At 48.4% G+C, this 20,607-nt stretch overlaps 1 protein-coding gene across 4 annotated transcripts in view; it reads left to right on the top strand.

Moving 5' to 3' along the window:
- The first annotated feature begins 12,472 nt into the window (after window positions 1-12,472).
- The window catches only part of FBXO10 (F-box protein 10), a 67,879-nt gene continuing 59,744 nt past the window's right edge, over window positions 12,473-20,607 (top strand). For 3 of the 4 annotated variants that reach the window (XM_038401505.2, XM_043514424.1, XM_038401506.2), the window contains exon 1: window positions 12,571-12,737. The gene's annotated coding sequence lies outside the window, so the exon portion shown is untranslated. Of the gene's footprint in view, window positions 12,738-20,607 lie in introns of all 4 variants that reach the window. The other variant, XM_043514425.1, reaches the window with a different exon arrangement.

The raw sequence follows: 20,607 nt of genomic DNA on the forward strand, positions 1-20,607 counted from the left end.
TCCCCTGACTGCCCCCACTGCCCCATCCAACCCCCCCTCCTTCCTGACTGCCCCCCCGGGACCCCACCCCATCCAACCACCCCTTCTCCCTGACTGCCCCCAGAAGCCCTGCCCCTGACTGCCCCCCGCTGCCCCATCCAATCCCCCGCCCGTCCTGACTGCCCCCCCTGGGACCTCTGCCCCCATTCAACCTGCCTTTTCCCTGTCCTCTGACTGCCCCGCCCCCATCCACACCCCTGCCCCCTGACCACCCCCGCCCTCTATCCAACCCCCCGCTCCCTGCCTCTTTACCGTGCTGCCTGGAGCACTGGTGGTTGGCAGTGCTACAGCCACGCCGCCCAGCTGGAGCCAGCCACGCCACCATGCAGCACAGAGCACCGGGTCAGGGGATGGGTCGGGGGCTAGCCTCCCTGACCAGGAGCTCAGGGGCCGGGCAGAACGGTCCCATGGGCTGTAGTTTGCCCACCTCTGCACTAAAATCATGGTCTTAATAAAAATACTGGATTTATGGCTTATTAAAACAATCTGTAACCCACTAACCCCTTTTTTCTCCTATGACTGCAGCAGTGTTAATGGGCCATTTCATCATGAATGGACCGTTAGAATATGTGTTAACTCCTTATGCTAAACAATCTGTTGCACCTTGCATTTAGCTGTGACATTCTCAGGACCTTCTGCAGAGCTGGAGGGTCCGTCTACACTGCAATAAAACACCCACGGCTGGCCCTTGCCAGCTGACCTAGGCTTGCGGGGCTCAAGCTGCGGATTTATCAAATTGTAGTGTAGATGTCCAGACCCTTCATCCCAGAGTCTAGGCTCCAGCCCGAGCCTGGATGTCTACACTGCAATTTTATAACCCCGCAGCCCAAGTCCCATGAGCCTGAGTCAGCTGATATGGGCCAGCCACAGGTGTTTTATTGCAGTGTAGACATACCTGAAGAAGAGCTCTGTGTGGCTTGAAAGCTTGTCTCTCTCTCCAACAGAAGTTGGTCCAATAAAAGAGATCACCTCCCACACCTTGCCTCGGGAACAATTGGTCATTTTCTAAAATTGTGGAGCAGTTATGACCAAATTTCTGCAAAGCAACTTTTAGAACAAGCCAACAGTAAAGAGCCAAGCCTGGAACACAATCTGGGGGATATTTTAGCAGGTCTGTATGGAACAAAGGAGTATCAGAGGTATAAATAGAGGCTTAATTCAGAGCTACATTGCATGTTGAAGAGTGTGGGCCTCCTTCATAGATTGTTACTCTTAGTTGTGCACAGTATAATTGGCAGGAATTGTATGAATTGCTATCGTGGGCTAAACCAGATAGTCATGCTGTAGGGAATTGTATGTTTCACAGCTAATTACCGTGTTAGGCATTTTCATCACAGGTTTCATGCCATGCTGCACTTTGGTTAGGTGAAAAGAATGCTCCATCAGAGGAAGTGGAACATTAATTTTGGAGGGTGGAAAATGCCATTCAGTCATATGTGATTTACTTTCTGCCAAGCAAGATTAAAAGTCAGTGTCTCAGAAAGGAGCAGCATTATTGTCTGGGTCACTATCAGACTGTGCAGTTCTGGGGGGACAAGACTAGAATCCAGATCTGTGTGATGGCAGAGAGCACCCCACTATACCAGTCAAACTACTACCCACAGACTCTGTGGAGATCAACACTAAAGGAAGTGCTACCTGGAGAAGCTGGACTGATAGCTTCCTCGTGGCCCCCAATTGAGCCAGACACCCTGGGCCCAAGAGAAGTTCCAGGAAGCCTCTATGCAGTGAGGTGGACTCTGATGGGATCAGTAGTGATGGTCCTGCCTCTTAGCTTGCTCTCTGACTCCCAGCCCCGGCTCAGACCCTCAGCTTCCACCCTTGAACTCTGACCCCTTTGGGACTTGGACTCTGGCTTTGCCCCCTAGCTTCGGTATTAGGACTCCGACTTTGACCCTGGACTTCAGCATTTGAACTCCTATTCTGGCTGTGGACCCTGGCTTTGCCCCTGGAACCCTGGCTCTGTTCTGGCCCCCAGCATCAGTACTAGGACCCCAACCCAGTCCCACAATCAGGCTACCACTATTAGGCTCCAACCTGGTTCTGGCCCCCAACCTAGACTCCTGGACGCTGGCACTGGCCCTGACCACTAGGTCTCTCTGTCCAAGCACCAGCTGTGACAGATGGTGAAATGCCTGGGTACATTCTATGAGGTATAGATTTGCTTTCCCTCTAAGTGTCTGTACAGTGCCTAGCAAAATGGGATCCTGGTCCATGAGTGGTCTCCTTCATGCCACCACCACTGTGCAAATAAATAACAAGTATGCTTGTTTGAATTATCTTTTCTCTACAAAAAGAAAAGGAGGACTTGTGGCACCTTAGAGACTAACAAATTTATTTGAGCATAAGCTTTCGTGAGCTACAGCTCACTTCATCGGATGCATGTTAGTCTCTAAAGTGCCACAAGTACTCCTTTTCTTTTTGCGAATACAGACTAACACGGCTGCTACTCTGAAACTTTTCTCTACAGTTAGACACCACCATTTGAAGGCCACATCTATGAAACAGATGCATAACCTCCATGCAGGTGGAAGGAGAGATATACTAATGATTTGAATTGCTCCATTGTTTGGCTTGACAAGCAAATGTGGTTGTGCAGTTTTTGGCACACAGTTTTGTAGTTTTAGCTACGTCTATCACAGGGGTGAGCAAACTACGGCCCGGGACCCACATCCAGCCCTCCAAATGTGTTAATACGGCCCTTGAGCTCCAGCCAGGGAGCAGGGTTGGGTTCTTGCCCCACTCCACAGGGCTCCCACAAGCAGCGGCATGTCCCCCCCTACAGCTCCTATGCATAGGGGCAGCCAGGGGGTCTGCATGCTGCCCCTGCCCCAAGCACCGCCCCCGCAGCTCCCATTGGCCGGGAACCACAGCCAATGGGAGCTGCAGGGGCAGCGCCTGCAGACAAGACAGTGCACAGAGCCACCTGGCTATGCCTCCATATGGGGGCCAGAGGCAGGACGTCACTGTTTCTGGGAGCTGCTTGAGGTAAGCGCTGCCTGGAGCCTGCCCCCTTGACCCCTTCCCACGCCCCACCCCAGCCCTGATACCCCTCCCTCTCTCCAAACCCCTCAGTCCCAGCCTGGAGCACCCTCCTGAACCCCCCAGCCCCACCCCAGAGCCTGCACTCCCAGCCGGAGCCCTCCCGCAACCCAACTCCCAATTTTGTGAGCATTCATGGCCCACCATACAATTTCCCATATGTGGCCCTTGGGCCAAAAAGTTTGCCCACCCCTGCTCTATCACCATGTGCGAGAGGGCAGCCCTTCATCTCTTTGGGCAAGAGATTTATGCTAATCAAGACATTGTCAAAGAAATCACCAAGTGCTGGAAGGAGGACCCATTGGGAGTGGTGTATAGGAGGCACCCGAGAGTGGTGACTCATTTTAGGAAATGTGTTGGAAGGCAGTTTTTGAATTTGAAGTAAGAGCATCATCAGCGAAGAGCATTAAAGTGCTATCAGGATCTCCAGCTGATTGCAGAGAAACAGCCTAATAATCCTGATTTATTAAAGTCTAATTTTGCTGATACTTGTTATTCCTCAGTGAATTTGCAGTTTGGAACCCTGGTGTTTGTGGGAGTTGGCTCAGTGGTTTGATAATCAAGCAGAAGCTAGTAATGCGGTTTTGGGACCCATGTGGATCCTTTCGCTCAAGTGCTCGGGTACTACAGTGATGAGCAGTATAAGAACCTATATAGACTACAATGACCTCTCCAGAGTAGCACAGAATTAGTATCAATGCACCACTGTATGATAAGACTTTGTTATTTGAGTGACATTATTTCTTGAAAAATGTTAATATTCTATGTTATATTTCTTCATTTAATATCATATTATTTAACATTACATATATTTTCTGTAATTTCTTCGTCTTTACATTCAATTTCGCTTAATACAATTTACAAGTGTATGCGAATTGTTGAGTTTTTACTGTAGCTAATTAACAATCCCTAGCTCTTCTATAGCATTGTTCACAGTACATCTCAAAGCACTTTACAAAGGAGAGCAATATCATTATTCCCATTTTACAGAAAGGGGAAATGACTTGCCCAAGGACACCCAGGAACACAGTAGCGGAGCTGAGAATAAACCCCAGGTCTCCTGAGTCCCAGTCCAGAGCCTAGGGACAATGCAGCTCCATTTTCATTGTGCACCCCATGAGTTCTCTTCTGAGGAAGCAGCAAACAGCACACTGAATCTGGAAAATCCGGATCCCAGTTACACTGAACTTTCTTCCATCTTTATTGTATCACTTGTCCATTCACTAATAAAAATATAAGCGAGTGCACTATCCACTAGGCCAGAGAGTCATCAGTTGTCACAGGTTACCTGCTCCGTATCTATTTAATGAAGTCGGTCTGACCATGCTGGGTAATGACTGGGAGAACTTTCTCTCATTTCTTTGCAAATATTTTTGGCAATATCTTACTCCTGGTATCAACTGAGGATATAGAGTGATAACTAGGACATTGCTCTGAGCTGGAGCCCGACTGGGATACGGGCAGCTCGTAGCATGGGAGGCAGAACACCCCATCATCTGGCCTCGTTAAGCATGCAGAAGGGGGGCACAATTGTTTCTGAAAAGTGTTGGAATCTGAGGGAAAAATCATATTAGGCATAAGTCTGAGCGCTGGCTAGGTGAGTAAAAGGGTCAGATTGTGTGAGAAGAGTCACCTTAACTCAGCCCTTCTGGATGCTCGGATATTTGCTATTTTTTATTCTATCAGTCTGGGTATTTAGCTGGCCCCCATCACCATTGCATAAGAGCACCTCATAATCCTTAGTTCTTTTTATTTGGTATCCTCACACCCCATCGGGCAGTAGGGAAGTGCTCTTACCCCCATTTTACTGATCCACAGAGAAATGAAGCAGAGCAATGAATCAACCCCTTTTTTTAGCCACAGACCAGATTTTTTTTAACCATAAGCCCATCCTTCCTTACAACTCTAACATTCTTGCAAGGGTGCCAGGCTGAGAGGCTAACTCCGCATTTCATAGTTCTCCCATAGTTGGGTATTTAAACTCCTTTTTAGGAAGTGTACAATAACTACAAGGCAGTGTTATGCAGCCACAGCCTAAACCCCACTCTATGTGGGGGTAGTGTGTGTGTGTGTGTGTGTGTGTGTGTGTGTGTGTGTGTGTATCCGTCCAGTGAAGTTCTCTTAAGTTTCTGTCAGGGAAGTTGCTATAACATGTTAAGTAGGACTATTCTTATATAGACACCATCATTGTGCCCTCAGGCTTGATAGGGATCTCTGGGGATTATCACGTATGCAATGCTGTATGAAGTCCACAACTTCTTAAAAGCAGTGATACTGCAATGCAAATAATAATTGCAAGGTAATGTCTCCTGGCCCTAATCAAGGATCGAAGCCCCACTGGGCAGTGAACTAACACAGAACAAAAAAAATCCCTGCCCCAAAGGAGTTTACAGTCAAGGATTTTACAGGACCACAGTCCCCCAGGCTCAATGGATATACCAAACCACAGCTGTAGCCTTTTCTCAATGCAAACAATTTGCACAAGTGTAAATGTCGCTTTGCAGAAGGGCTTGTTACTTTGTATCGCTCTAGCACCACCTCGTGGCCAGATCTACATTACTCCTAGGCCCTCCAACATAGAAGGCACAGCTTAACTGAGGCATATTCCGCAATACATAAGAGATACCAATCTTAGTACTGCTAACTTACTAATGCAATCTAAACAGAGACCGCAGTATACAGTAAAAATTTGAATGCCAGCAAACTCCAGCGAGCAGCCTGCACGTTGGGACAAATTATCCAAAAGGCCAAAGGATCTGGAGGTTGCCTACACCCTTATAAACAGAGCTTAATGATCTGCTGCGGGGTTCTGGATCCAGGATCAGACCCTTGCAGCAGGAATGATTTCATATGTTCATTCTAAAGAGCCATCCACGTGTTCGGCTTTTTGCTCAGCATTATGGGAAAGACTACATGCTCCCACCCCAGGCCTGCCTGCTCCGTACATGACTCAGCTTAGAAAACATATTTGTAGCTGGTTTCAGAGTAGCAGCCGTGTTAGTCTATATTCGCAAAAAGAAAAGGAGTACTTGTGGCACCTTAGAGACTAACAAATTATGCTCTAATAAATTTGTTAGTCTCTAAGGTGCCACAAGTACTCCTTTTATATTTGTAGCTGTGACTTAAAGAGCCTAAGTCAGCCCCATGTAGTGCTAGTCACATACTTCTTCATTCCCTAACACTCTGGCCCTGATACTCCGGTCCGGCTAAGCTATACTCAGTGCAAAACTGTGGAGGTTGGGGAAAGGGCTTTACACCACGTTTGTATTCCCCATAGTGGGCCAGTTTTGTAAGTGGAATATTACAAGCCAGCTTTATGGCTACCGAAGCTTATGGCCACCTCCAACATACCAGTTCTTGGCTCTGTGCTGTTTAACATTTTGATCAATGATCTGGAAGAAAACATAAAATCATCACTGAGAAAGTTTACAAATGATACAAACATTGGGAAAGCAGTAAATAAGCAAGAGGACAGGTCACTGATTCAGAGTGATCTGGATCCCTCGGTAAACTGGGTTCAAGCAAAAAATACGCATTTCAATACAGATAAATGTCCATGCATACGTCTAGAAACAAGGAATATAAGCCATCCTTACAGGAGGGGGGGACTCTATCCTGGGAAGCAGTGACTCCGAAAAAGATTTAGAGGCTCTTGGTAGATAATCAGCTGAACATGAACTCCCCGTGTGACCCTGTGGCCAAAAGATCTAATGCTATCCTGGGATGCATAAACGGGAATCTCAAGTAGGAGCAGAGAGGTTATTTTACCTCTGTATTTATCACTGATGCAACTGCTACTGGAATACTGTGTCCAGTTTTGGTGCCTACAATTCAAGGGGAATGTTGATAAATTGGGGAAGGTTCAGAGAAGAGCCACGAGAATGATTCATAGACTATCAGGGTTGGAAGGGACCTCAGGACCAATCCCCAACTAAATCTCTCAGCCAGGGCTTTGTCAAGCCTGACCTTAAAAACCTCAAAGGAAAGAGATTCAACCACCTTCCTAGGTAATGCATTCCAGTGCTTTACCACCCTCCTAGTGAAAAAGTTTTCCCTAATATCCAACCTAAACCTCCCACACTGCAACTTGAGACCAACTCCTTGTTCTGTCATCTGCTACCACTCAGAACAGTCTAAATCCATCCACTTTGGAACCCCCTTTCAGGTAGTTGAAAGCAGCTATCAAATCCCCCCTCATTCTTCTCTTCCGCAGACTAAACAATCCCAGTTCCCTCAGCCTCTCCTCATAAGTCATGTGTTCCAGTCCCTTAATCATTTTTGTTGCCCTCCACTGGACGCTTTCCAATTTTTCCACATCCTTCTTGTAGTGTGGGGCCCAAAACTGGACACAGTACTCCAGATGAGACCTCACCAATGTCTAATAGAAGAGAACCATCACGTCCCTCGATCTGCTGGCAATGCCCCTACTTATACAGCCCAAAATGCCATTAGCCTTCTTGGCAACAAGGGCACACTGTTGACTCATATCCAGCTTCTCATCTACTGTAACCCCTAAGTCCTTTTCTGCAGAACTGCTGCCTAGCCATTTGGTCCCTAGTCTGTAGCAATGCATGGGATTCTTCCATCCTAAGTGCAGGACTCTGCACTTGTCCTTGTTGAACCTCATCAGATTTCTTTTGGCCCAATCCTCTAATTTGTCTAGGTCCCTCTGTATCCTATCCCTACCCTCCAGCGTATCTACCACTCCTCCCAGTTTACTGTCATCTGCAAACTTGCTGAATGTGCAGTCCACACCATCCTCCAGATCATCAATGAAGATATTGAACAAAACCGGCCCCAGGACCGACCCTTGGGGCACTCCGCTTGATACTGGCTGCCAACTAGACATGGAGCCATTGATCACCACCCATTGAGCCCAATGATCTAGCCAGCTTTCTATCCACCTTATAGTCCATTCATCCAGCCCATACTTTGTTAACTTGCTGGCAAGAATACTGTGGGAGACTGTATCAAAAGCTTTGCTAAAGTCAAGCAATAACATGTCCACTGCTTTCCCCTCATGCACACAGCCAGTTATCTCGTCACAGAAGGCAATTAGATTAGTCAGGCATGACTTGCCCTTGGTGAATCCATGCTGACTGTTCCTGATCCTCCTCCTTCCCTTTTTTAAAGATGGGCACTACATTAGCCTTTTTCCAGTCATCCAGAACGTCCCCTGATAGCCATGAGTTTTCAAAGATAATGGCTAATGGCTCTGCAATCACATCTATCAACTCCTTCAGCACCCTTGGGTGCAGCGCATCCGGCCCCATGGACTTGTGCTCATCCAGCTTTTCTAAATAGTCCCGAACCACTTCTTTCTCCACAGAGGGCTGGTCTCCTCCTCCCCATGCTGTGCTGCCCAGTGCAGTAGTCTGGGAGCCGACCTTGTTCGTGAAGACAGAGGCAAAAAAAGGCATTGAGTACATTAGCTTTTTCCACATCCTCTGTCACTAGGTTGCCTCCCTCATTCAGTAAAGGGCCCACACTTTCCATCACTTTCTTCTTGTTGCTAACATATCTGAAGAAACCCTTCTTGTTACTCTTAACATCTCTTGCTAGCTGCAACTCCAGGTGTGATTTGGCCTTCCTGATTTCACTCCTGCATGCCTGAGCAATATTTTTATACTCCTCCCTGGTCATTTGTCCAGTCTTCCACTTCTTGTAAGCTTCTTTTTCGTGTTTAAGATCAGCAAGGATTTCACTGTTAAGACAAGCTGGTCGCCTGCCATATTTACTATTCTTTCTACTCATCAGGATGGTTTGTCCCTGTAACCTCAATAAGGATTCTTTAAATACAGCCAGCTGTCCTGGACTCCTTTCCCCCTCATGTTATTCTCCCAGGGGATCCTGCCCATCAGTTCCCTGAGGGAGTCAAAGTCTGCTTTTCTGAAGTCCAGGGTCCGTATTCTGCTGCTCTCCTTTCTTCCTTGTGTCAGGATTCTGAATTCGACCATCTCATGGTCACTGCCTCCCAGGTTCCCATCCACTTTTGCTTCCCCTACTAATTCTTCCCGGTTTGTGAGCAGCAGGTCAAGAAGAGCTCTGCCCCAGTTGGTTCCTCCAGCACTTGCACCAGGAAATTGTCCTCTACTCTTTCCAGAATTGTCTGTGCACTGCTGTATTGCTCTCCCAGCGGATATCAGGGTGATTGAGGTCTCCCAAGAGAACCAGGGCCTGCAATCTAGTAACTTCTGTGAGCTGCCAGAAGAAAGCCTCGTCCACCTCATCCCCCTGGTTCGGTGGTCTATAGCAGACTCCCACCACGACATCATCCTTGTTGCTCATGCTTCTAAACTTAATCCAGAGACTCTCAGGTTTTTCTGCAGTTTCATACTGGAGCTCTGAGCAGTCATACTGCTCCCTTACATACAGTGCAACTCCCCCCCTTTTCTGCCCTGCCTGTCCTTCCTGAACAGTTTATATCCATCCATAACAGTACTCCATTCATGTGAGTTATCCCACCAAGTCTCTGTTATTCCAATCATATCATAATTCCTTGACTGTGCCACGACTTCCAGTTCTCCCTGCTTTTTTCTGAGGGTTCTTGCATTTGTGTATAGGCACTTAAGATAACTCGCTGATCGTCCCACTTTCTCAGTATGAGGCAGGAGCCCTCCCCTTTTGCGCTCGCCTGCTTGTGTTTCCTCCCGGTATCCCACTTCCCCACTTATCTCAGGGCTTTGGTCTCCTTTCCCCGGTGAACCTAGTTTAAAGCCCTCCTCACTAGGTTAGCCAGCCTGCTTCCAAAGATGCTCTTCCCTCTCTTCGTTAGGTGGAGCCTGTCTCTGCCTAGCACTCCTCCTTCTTGGAACACCATGCCATGGTCAAAGGATCCAAAGCCTTCTCTCTGACACCACCTGCGTAGCCATTCGTTGACTTCCATGATTCAACGGTCTCTACCCAGGCATTTTCCTTTCACAGGGAGGATGGACAAGAACACCACTTGTGCCTCAAACGTCTTTATCCTTCTTCCCAGGGCCAAGTAGTCTGCAGTGATCCACTCAAGGTCATTCTTGGCAGTATCATTGGTGCCCAAGTGGAGAAGTAGGAAGGGGTAGCGATCTGAGGGCTTGATGAGTCTCGGTAGTCTCTCCGTCACATCATGAATCCTAGCTCCTGGCAAGCAGCAGACTTCTCAGTTTTCCCGGTCGGGGCAGCAGATAGATGACTCAGTTCCCCTGAGGAAGGAGTCCCCGATCACCACCACCCGCCTCTTTCTCTTGGGAGCGGTGGTCATAGAACTCCCTTCCCTTAGACAGTGCATCTCATGCCTTCCAATCGGCGGAGTCTCCTTCTGCTCCCTTCCCTCAGATGTATCATCTAGTCCACTCTCCGCATTAGTACCTATGGAGAGAACATGAAAACGGTTGCTTACCTGTATCTGCATTGCTGGTACATGGACGGTCCCCTTTCTTCTTCTGGAGGTCACATGCTGCCAAATTTCTTCACTGTCCTTCAGTCCCCGCTGCACAGCCTGCTCTGAATCTTCAGAATGTTGTGCTTGTAGAAGCATATCCTGACATCTGTCTAGGAAATCTTCAATTTCTCTTATGCAACGCAGGGTCGATACTTGTTTCTCCAGACCTTGAACCTTCTCTTCCAATATGGAGACCAGCCTGCACTTTGTACAAGGTCGCTTCTGTCCTGTGAAAGAAAGATAAACATGGCACATCCTCTGCAGGTAACAACAGCTGAACGCTCACCATCCATATTACCTTCCTTCTATGAGCTTCCTCAGGTGTTGTAGTAACTACTCAGAGAAGCCTGCAAGATGAAAGTCTCAGTGGGCTCTCCCCAGGCAAACTCCCTCTGTTAGCCTCTCCACTGTTTGCTGCTCAGCTAGTTAGCAGCTGACTGCCTTTTTATAACAGTCAGGCCCACTGAAGGCTCACCTAGAACAAAGCATTATGGGATTAGAAAACCTGCTTTTATAGTGATAAATTCAAGGAGCTCAATCTATTTCATCTAACAAAGAGAAGGTGAAGGGGTGACTTGATTACAGTCTATAAGTATCTACATGGGAAACAAATATTTAATAATTGGCTCTTCAGTCTAGCTGAGAAAGACATAACACAATACAATGGCTGGAAATTGAGGCGAGACAAATTCAGACTGGAAATAAGGCATACATTTGTAACAGTGAGGGTCATTAACCATTGGAACATTTTATCAAGGGTCATGGTGGATTCTTCGTCACTGGCAATTTTAAAATCAAGGTGGGCTGTTTTTCTAAAAGCTCTGCTCTCGTAATTATTTTGGAGCAGTTCCCTGGCCTGTGCTATGGAGGAGGTCAGACCAAATGATCACAATGGTCCCTTCTGGCCTTGGAATCTATGAATCAAAGAATCACTGTGGAGTGCAGCATGTTCTAGCTATGCGTCTTCCTCTGCAACACCCCACTACACTCGGGGCAGTGAAGTGGGGCACAGAGCTGGCACAGCCCCATTGACTCACCCCCATCCAAGGATCCCTTTGCTCCCAGAGAATTCACAGGTAGGTCCCTTAAGGTGGCTCTACGCTTAAAAATTAGATCCATGTAGCTATGCCACTCACCTAAAGAAGTGGTTTTTTACCCACGAAACCTTATGCCCAAATAAATCTGTTAGTCTTTAAGGTGCCACCGGACTCCTTGTTGCTGAAGCTGTGAATAACGTCGTGCCCTGAGCACCATAGTTAGGGTGACCTAAGCCCCAGTGCAGGCACAGCTAGGTCGCCTAAATAATTCTTCCATCGACCTAGCTACCACCTGTCAGAGACATAGCTTAGCAACACAGAAAACCCCCTTTAGTGGAGGTAGGAAGTGTCTATGCTACAGCGGCACAGCTGCATCAGCTGTAGCGTATACATGAGCTCCGGATAGGGCTGCACAGCAAGCTGGAGTGAGCCTGGGCTGACAGCCCGGGGCCAGCCGAGCTCAAGGAGCGCAATAAACACAGCTGTGCCCGCAGTGCTTGGAAGTTGTGGCACCACCCACAGGCCCTAGGGTGACCGGATATCCCAATTTTATAGGGACAGTCTCGATATTTGGGGCTTTTTCTTATATATAGGCCTATTACCACCCCGCCACCTCCTGTCCCGATTTTGCTACCCGGTCCCCCTAGTGCAAGCCACCCTCCCGTGGCTTCAGAACTTGGGTTCCAGCCCGTCCACCCTGCTGTTTCTAAAGCCCCAGGCTGGGCGGTTGGCTGCGCGATGCCGGCTTGACGCCCCCTTCGCCCGCAGCCCGCCTTATGGGCAAAGCGCCGCCAGGGGCCCCCCCTGAAAAGCGCTGGAGGAGAGCTGGGCGTTATGATGATGCATCGGCCCGAGCTGCCTGGGAGGGGGCGGTCAGTGGCTCCCCCAGCGCCCCGCTCTCCGCTTGCACGGCCCTGCACGGGGCGCCAGGGAGCCTGCTGCAGGGCCCGGCGCGCGCGGAGCGCCCAGCGCCCGGGAAATGCCCGCGCGGCCCCCCCTCCGCCGTTGCCGCCCGGCTCCCAGCACGCGCCGCGAGCCCCGGGAGAGGCTCTCTCCCTCCCTCCCTCCCGGCTCTCTATGGTCGGGGCGCGGGGCGGGGCTCCCGTTTGTTCCTCCCGGCTCGGCTGGGCGAGCATCGCCCACCCCAGCCTCCCCCGCGGCCGCGGCCGGGATGTGGCGGCTCCCCCGCAGGATCTAAGGTACGGGGCGGGGGGCGAACTCTGCCCTTCCCTCCCCCCCCCCCCCCTTGCAGGGCTGCCGACTTGCCCGGTGCATTTCCCGGGCGGGGGGGGGGGGGATTGTTTAGCCATGGGCGCCCCTGCCCTGGCTTTTCTCCGCGTGCTCAGCCCGGGCTGCAGGCGCTCCGCCGCCCGGAGTTGTGCTTGCAGCGGGTCCCCTGCTGGGCACACTCGGCGTCGCGGTGTGCAGCTGTGCCGGTGAAGGCTGCGCTGAGGCTAGTTTCATAACCCTCGCCCGCGGCTGGGAAGGCAACGGGGAGCCAAAGCTTGCCGTCCCTGTGTCGGAAGGGAAGTAATGTGCGTGTGAACGCAGCCTCGAGGGGAGGCTGCTTTAAGGAGGGGGAAACCATCTGTAACTTGTACTAATGGCCCTGAAGGAAAGCGAATGCTGTTGAAACTCGTATTCCGAAAACCAGGGGATTTACACACACTTGTGAAAAGAAAAGGAGGACTTGTGGCACCTGAGAGACTAACACATTTATTAGAGCATAAGCTTTCGTGAGCGACAGCTCACTTCATCGGTTGCATGTGGTGGAAAAAACAGAGGGGAGATTGATGTACCCACACAGAGAACATGAAACAATGGGTTTATCATACACACTGTAAGGAGAAAAGGAGGACTTGTGGCACCTGAGAGACTAACACATTTATTAGAGCATAAGCTTTCGTGAGCTACAGCTCACTTCGTCGGATGCATTCAGTGGAAAATACAATGGGGAGAACACCCATTGTTTCATGTTCTCTATGTATATAAATCTCTCCTCTGTTTTTTCCACCGAATGCATCCGATGAAGTGAGCTGTAGCTCACGAAAGCTTATGCTCAAATAAATGTGTTAGTCTCTAAGGTGCCACAAGTCCTCCTTTTCTTTTTGCGAATACAGACTAACAGGGCTGCTACTCTGAAAACTGTAAGGAGAGTGATCACTTAAGATGAGCCATCACAAGCGGGGGGGGGGGGGGGGGGGGGGGAGGAGGAAAACCTTTCATGGTGACAAGCAAGGTAGACTATTTCCAGCAGTTAACAAGAATATCTGAGGAACGGTGGGGTGGGGGGAGAAATACCATGGGGAAATAGTTTTACTTTGTGTAATGACTCATCCATTCCCAGTCTCTATTCAAGCCTAAGTTAATTGTATCCAGTTTGCAAATTAATTCCAATTCAGCAGTCTCTCGTTGGAGTCTGTTTTTGAAGCTTTTTTGTTGAAGGATAGCCACTCTTAGGTCTGTAAGGTCTCACTTGTGAGAGGACTGGAGGTATGTAATATTAGTGCTGTGTGGCTTGTGAGGCGATAAGTGCTCTTCTACTACCGTGAGGCACCCATCAAGGAGTGTGTTCACAACCATTTTAAGGCACAGCGCGGGAAAGATAACCAATTTCTTTCAATGCTCACTTACAAGTTGTGTTTTGAAATAGTTGTGTTGTGTTTTGAAATAGTTTTATAGTAGACATATTAAATGTCTCCCCTTTGTTCTTTTGTTACGTGTATTTTCTATCACATTGTACTCTTTGCTGCATTCTGCAGTTTTTCTACCATTCGTTCAGATATTTGGCCACCAGAGCTCTGCTGTTGCTTTGAATATTGTTTTGACTTAATATATAGAACATTTGTTGAAGTCAATTATTTACCGTAGGGGAATCAGTTGTCTAACATGGGGTTTTAAAGTAATTTCAGTGCTTTCTCTAGTTACTGGGGTAATATTTTTTTAATAAGGGAATTGAGCGTTAGTGGAGGTAGGATCGGTCTCTAGAATTACTTGCAAGTATGCTGAGCTACATCTCTAACCCATTTTGTGATTGGAAGGGTGGCTTAAAATGAGTGGTGGGACTTTTTGTTTTCTTTCCTCGCTTGCAGTAGGATTTTGACATGAGGTGACCTCAGAGTAGGGTGTAGTTTCAAAACAGAGTGATCCATGGCAGAATGGAGAGGAGAGGGAATCATTCAATAGTCAGAACTTGGAACAATGCAGGATCTTGGAGATCTGCCAGTCTTTTGATCAAAACTACATGAAACCCCATTAGAATACAAGCAAAAGGGAAAGGTGGTGGTACCTTTCTAACATGGGCATCCAACGTGGTTTTCTGTCCTGTGGATTACTTGTTGTAACTGGCTGCATTGTGTACACCAGATTAATATATTTCCTTACGCTAAACCTGGAGTAGATCCTTTTTTGGAATGTTACCACAGGGGAATACAAAGATCCACTTTCATGAATATATTTCAGGTTGGGCAGGAGGGAGGGTATGCTGCCTGCCCACCAAGGCATTGTGCTTCTGAAACAGGATTCCTCTGGTCCCACCCTGGGGCAGTAATGGTACATTTAGTCCTGGGTACCGTGTGATTTTGAGGCACTGTCCCTAAGGCAGGTCTGTAGGGAGAAGTTGCTGAGGGAGGCTGGAGACGGGTCCGTGGGGAGAAGTGGGCGAGGGGGATAAGTGGGCAGAAGCAGCCCAGGGAGGTTGGAGGCGGGTCAGTGGGGAGAAGCGGCCGAGGGAGGTTGGAGGCGGGTTGGTGGGGAGAAGCGGGCCAGGGAGGTTGGAGGCGGGTCGGTGGGGAGAAGCGGGCCAGGGAGGTTGGAGGCGGGTCGGTGGGGAGAAGCGGCCCAGGGAGGTTGGAGATTTCAGACAGCTTCATGGACCTAGTTGTGTTGTGAGCTGTTCCTGACCCTTTGAGGAAATGCTGCTGTTCAGAAAGATCTCTCCGCTGCCATGGGGAGTCTTTGTGTTGGTCTCCCTTCCTGCTCCCACCATTTTCAATGGTTTTTTGCCATTCAGCTGCCCTACTGAACAGTCCTCAGTGCTGCAGCCTGTATATAATGACCCCACCTGTGAAACTCCAGACACCAACTGGCTGCTTTGTCCTCCTCTGCAAAGTCACCTGGTACCAGGGGTGGGGTCTAGGGAGCTGTCTTCTTCCCCAGACCAGTTAATAAAGCATGTCTGATCTCAGGTACTTTTCTGGACCCATCACCCTGGTATCTGAGCAGCTCACAGACTTTAATGCATTTATCCTCGCGATAACCTTGTGAGGGTGGGAGGTGTCATTGTTTCCCTTGTACAGATAGGGAACTGAGGCACAAGGAAGCCTATGGTGGATCAGGAATTGAACCCAGGTCTCTCACCCAGCACCATGATCAATGAGTCATTTTTCCTCTGCTCTCATCTATCTCGGCTCCCCCGGAGATGTACATTTGTAAACGGGTGGGTTGGCAGGCTCCTAAAAGACTTTCCAGTTGTACCTATTGTTTTTGCCCTTCTCCTGTCTCTGCACTCCTCATTCAAGCTGTTTTTTTCCAGTGCTCCCTTCCACACTGGGACGCCACTGTCTGATCTCTCCTGTTAGGGGAAGGCAGTTCCTGCTGTCAGGATGAATCCATTGTGAGGCGTGTTGTTGTTCCAGCCCCAGATGTATGTGGTTCTATGTAACCCCCGTGCCTGGTGTCATAGATAGGGCCGGTTATACAGTGTTTGCTACTTTGGAAAACATGAAATGTTTCCTGAGAAGTGACTCTACTCATTTGAGAGATTCCTGCCTACTTGCTGCTGGCTCAGAGGTCTCTGGTACGAATGGGGGGACCCCAGGATAGTGAGGTGGGGATCGGGACAGCAAGGGACCTGCAGGAGAAAAAGCCTGCATCTGCACAGTCAGAGTCTATCCCCGTCACCTTATGTGGCCTGTTGCTGTTCAGGGAGCAGCCCTCCCTACCCCCCCGAGGAACCCTTTGCTGTGACCCCATCACTGTGCCTGGACAGAGGAGAGTCCTGGAGGCTGAGGGCCCCGTCACTGCAGCGGACACAGAGGCAGGTTCTAGAGATGGGGGTGAAGAACAGATTGATGGGACAGGTTTCCGTGGGACTGTTTCTGACTGGACGAAGATTCCGGAGGCCCCTGAGCTGCTGGCAATGGCTGAGGATGGAGCTGTGTGCCCTGAGGAGGAGGATAGCGTTGTGCTGGGTGGCAGGTCTGTTGTCTGGAGCTCCCAATGGCCTTGCCTTCCCCTGGCATGGGGTCCTTGAGCCCCTGATCCTGCATGCTGTGGTGATGACGCTGGATCCCGGCTTGGGGCTGCACTGCCTGCCCCTCTTGGGACAATCGGTATGCGAGCTGCTCCCACTGAATCTCCCTCCTTTGGAAATGAGGAGACTGTTCCAGTAGCTACTCAATGTCCTTCTGGGCTGGTGGAGGCTGCAGGAGAAGCAGAGGACAATGAAGATCTCTGGGACTCCTCCCCGGTTCCGGACATCCCCGCCAGTCAGCAGATAGGAAGGGTGAAGGAGATCGGTGGCAGAGATCGAATAGGGTACAGGGTGAAGGAGATCTGTGGCTTTTTGGCTGGCAGTAAAGGGAGGCGTGCACTGTCCCACTGACCTTTGGAAGAATTGCTCCTGTGCATGTGGAGGCAGATTGTGACCCCAGAAGCTTGTGTCTGATCGTGATTAGGAGAAGCCAGATTAGTGCTGTTGTCAAAAGCATTTCTCTGGTGAGAGCTGGGAGGCTCCCATTGTGCAGTGGGAAGAGACAATGCATGTGTGGTGTCTAATGCCTTATACCCCAAAGTCCAGCTCCTCTAAAAGTCACTCACATCCCCTGATGATGGTGTATGCTGAGCAGTGCAGCTCCTGTTTATTCAAGCCATATTTTCTGCTGCTGATGGATTTCCATGACCAATGTCTGTGAAATCTTTTAGAAACCTGGGCTGGTATTATCTTCTGTCTCATTTTGGTGGATTCATCCCATGAATACCTCTAATTAACAGAGCTGTGAAAAGTAAATTGACCTTTACAAACCCCCTACACCTGCATCCACTGAAAAAATGAGTTTTCTAACTGAAGATTTCACAGGCAAAAGCAGATTTGGTATAATGAAGCAGAGCTTTAAAGCTGCCAGACAGACCCCTCCCCCCAGTTCCATTCATCTCATAGACCTTAAGCCAGAAGGGACCGTCCAGCAGTGGTGAGATGCACAAGGTGGTCCTTTTTACTGCATTTAGCACTGCAGCGTATTTGTGGTGATTTTGATTAATTTAGCTACAAGGACACCATCAATTTAAAAATCACATTTCTGCCTGACTGTTATTTTTATTTATGTATTTATTTATTTGCCTACAATCAGCAGCTCAGCTGACTGTAGCTTACAGAGAGCAAAGGGGGGGAAAGTCTGCTGTTGGTTTGTTTTTTAATTTGTTTGTTCACTGTGGCTTCCACAATGCTTTGTGTACAATCAGCATCATTGTTTTCCCCTCTGTAGTAAGTGTCCCCGTTGATGTGAGTCTTTCACAAAAGCAATCGGGGAAATAGAAAACGTTGACCAATTACTGTAAACCCCCATAAATGGACCAGGGACTCAGGGCAGGGTGAATATGACTTTTAACTTCATTTTTTAAACTGAGTTGATTATAAATTGGTGGTGCCCTCTTTAGTTCAAAAAACATGGCCCCGATTCAGGAAAGCATCTCTCTTCAAGAAAGCGTGGAAGTACCTGTTTTATCACCACGCACTTAAATAGAAATGGACTTATGCCCAAGTGTACGTGCTTTCCTGAATCAGCAGTAGCTGCGTATTATGGGCTTCAGATTGGCATATGCAGTGATCTCCATGTACTCTTTGATCACTCCAAAACATTTTGGTGAGGAAATTCTGGGTTCAAATACTGACTCTGCCACTCACTGACCAGGGCTCCCTGCCTCACTTCCCCAATCTGTTGGAGGCGGAAGATAATTGTTAGCACACTTCACAAGTCTGGGTGTAAGGATCAACTCGTGCTTGTACAGTAACTGGGACATATAAAGTGCTATACAAGTGCTTATAGGTGATCTTTGTTGTTATTGTTATGTAAATAATAATACTTATTATTAATATATCCTTACCGGGCTCCATCCATAATCCCCAGTCTAAACAGGCAAGCTGGACAATACAAAGAAGTAGGGTATTTGATTTTGCCACTATTACTTTATTCTCTGAGCTATGGGAAACTACTCTGTAACTAATGGATAGTAGCTGAATAGGAGGGAGCCCAAGACTAATAAGTTTCCCATATAAAGCCCTGGGTAGAACTCTGCTCCCTTAACTATTGTACTTCTGATAGCTATTTGATTGTGACGGCCATGATTAAGACTACGGGAGACAAAAGACTGTAAGACTTTCAGGGCCACATGGCCTTCAGTCATAAGTGAGGGCCTCAAAGATTTCTTCCTGAATGACCCCGGGGAATAGATTTCAGAACCTCCTGCTGCATATAAAGAAGTAATCATTAGTTTTGGTAATGTGTTAAAGCTTATTAGGTGACTTAGACCCAGAATTTCAATTTTGTGTAAGAAATAGAAAATAAAACATGATTCTAAGCTTTTTGTAAGCAGTTTCAATGCAAATTTGTGTTTGTTTTGCAACATGCCCTAGTACAGAGGTGGGCAAACTATGGCCTGGGGGCCACATCCGACCCCCCAGTCTGTTGAATCCGGCCCTTGAGTTCTCGCTGGGGAGCGGGGTCTGGGGCTTGCTCTGCTCCCGCGCTCCAGCCGGGGAGCGGGATCAGAGGCTGCTCCGCGCGCATATGTTTAGACTCCCGTAAACAGCAGCATGCCCCCTCTCCGCTGGCTCCTCCGTTTAGGGATAGTCAGGGGCCTCCGTACACAGCCCCCATCCCAATCACCACCCCCGCAGCTCTCATTGGCCAGGAACTGTGGCTAATGGGAACTCCAGGGGAGGTGTCTGCGGATGGGGTAGTGCTCCGAGCTGCCTGGCTGCACCTCCACGTAGGCGCTGGAGTGGGGACACGGCTTCCAAGAGCTGCTTGTGGTAAGCACTGCCCGGAGCCTGCACCCCGACCCCCTCCTGTGCCCCAACCCCCTGTCCCAGCCCAGAGCCCCCTTCCAAACCCTGAACTCCTCATTTCTGGCCCAACCCCAGAGCCCACACCCCCAGCCAGAGCCCTCACCCCCTCCTGCACCCCAACTTCAATTTTGTGAGCATTCATGGCCCACCATACCATTTCCATACTCAGATGTGGCCCTCGGGCCAAAAAGTTTGCCCATACCTGCCCTAGTAGAATTTGTGACCTTATTCGAACACCAGGAAATGAAACTGACTAGAAAGAAAAGTGAAATTTATTCAGCTTGGACAAAGACAATAATCAAATTTAGGATAGGAAATAACTAGGGCTGTCGATTAATCACAGTTAACTCATGTGATTAACTAAACAAAATTAATCGTGATTAATTGCAGTTTTAATCGCACTGTTAAGCAATAGAATACCAAGTCAAATATATTAAATATTTTTGGATGTTTTTCTACATTTTCAAATATATTGATTTCAATTACAACACAGAATAGAAAGTGTACAGTGCTCTCTTTATATTATTATTTTTATTACAAATATTTGCACTTTAAAAAAGATAAAAGAAATAGTATTTTTCAATTCATCTCATACAAGTCCTGCAGTGCAATCTCTGAATTGTGAAAGTGCAACTTACAAATGTAGATTTTTTTTGTTGTTACGTAACTGCACTCAAAACCAAAACAATGTAAAACTCTAGAGCCTACAAATCCACTCAGTCCTACTTCTTGTTCAGCCAATTGAAAAGACAAACAAGTTTGTTTACATTTACAGGACATAATGCTGCCTGCCTATTATTTACAATGTCATCTGAAAGTGAGAGCAGCTGTTCACATGGGACTTTTGTAGCCGGCATTGCAAGTCATTTCCATGCTAGATATGCTAAACATTCATATGCCCCTTCATGCTTCGGCCACCATTCCAGAGGACATGCTTCCATGCTGATCACACTTGTTAAAAAATAATGCATTCATTAAATTTGTGACTGAACTCTTTGGGG

This window comes from Dermochelys coriacea, chromosome 5, assembly GCF_009764565.3.
Source record: "Dermochelys coriacea isolate rDerCor1 chromosome 5, rDerCor1.pri.v4, whole genome shotgun sequence".
Lineage (NCBI taxonomy): Eukaryota > Metazoa > Chordata > Testudines > Dermochelyidae > Dermochelys > Dermochelys coriacea.